The sequence below is a fragment of the Pseudophryne corroboree genome, chromosome 5 (genome assembly GCF_028390025.1).
Source record: "Pseudophryne corroboree isolate aPseCor3 chromosome 5, aPseCor3.hap2, whole genome shotgun sequence".
In the NCBI taxonomy this organism is placed as follows: Eukaryota; Metazoa; Chordata; class Amphibia; order Anura; family Myobatrachidae; genus Pseudophryne; species Pseudophryne corroboree.
This window is the reverse complement of record NC_086448.1, coordinates 11,116,911-11,117,998: the sequence shown is the minus strand read 5'-3', so window position 1 is coordinate 11,117,998 and position 1,088 is coordinate 11,116,911. Positions and strand designations below refer to the sequence as shown.

The window sequence follows — 1,088 nt, the reverse complement described above, 5'->3', positions numbered from 1 at the left end:
GATTCAAAAATACAGGGAATGATACAGAAGCCAAAAATGGACGATCATATATTGGAAATCCCTATCTGTCCGTATGGCGGTGCGCCCAGGGTCATAAAAAGGAAGTACATATGTATCTACAAGGAGAAAAAGTATGACTCTAGTTTGGGCGCACTCTTATTATTGTTTTCTTTTCAATTATGATCAAATGAGAAATGATAATGACATCTTAAGCTTGTACTCTACACCTCATTAGAAAACTCAAAACTGGATATATACTGCACGTATGACCATGTATGAAAATAGTATCAGGAAGGAACACCATTAAATGTTACAAGATAATATGTAGAATGTTCAGATCCTTAATTATACCTGGATAATTGCATAATGGAGGGTGGCTACATCACAAGCAACCTCCGTCTGCCAAGGATCTGTACAAACTTGGTTTGTATTAATACAACCCTGAATAGGGTAGGGTTAGTGAATGAGAGAGCCCACACACTATATGCTGATATCTGGTAGTTAGCCACTGTCTTAGATTGGTAAACTTATTAGGGATTAGGAAAATAGTAGGAATCAGTAAAGTAGTGATACTGCTGTTGGCGTTATTGCCCTGGGCAGATCTTCCTACTTCACCGGGTATTCCCTAGTAGTCACCCGTCTAGGTACTGACCCAGCCCACCTCCGTTTAGCTTCCAAGATCGGACGAGATTGGGCGTGAACGGAGGGTCTACGACCATACCCCTCCGTTCACGCCCAATCTCGTCCGATCTTGGAAGCTAAACGGAGGTGGGCTGGGTCAGTACCTAGACGGGTGACTACTAGGGAATACCCGGTGAAGTAGGAAGATCTGCCCAGGGCAATAACGCCAACAGCAGTATCACTACTTTACTGATTCCTACTATTTTCCTAATCCCTAATAAGTTTACCAATCTAAGACAGTGGCTAACTACCAGATATCAGCATATAGTGTGTGGGCTCTCTCATTCACTAACCCTACCCTATTCAGGGTTGTATTAATACAAACCAAGTTTGTACAGATCCTTGGCAGACGGAGGTTGCTTGTGATGTAGCCACCCTCCATTATGCAATTATCCAGGTATAATTAA

General features: G+C 42.3%; 1 pseudogene; it reads left to right on the top strand.

Annotated features, from left to right (window-relative positions):
- Positions 1-707: 707 nt before the first annotated feature.
- On the top strand, positions 708-826 carry LOC134930292 (5S ribosomal RNA; annotated as a pseudogene).
- The last annotated feature ends 262 nt before the right edge of the window (positions 827-1,088 follow it).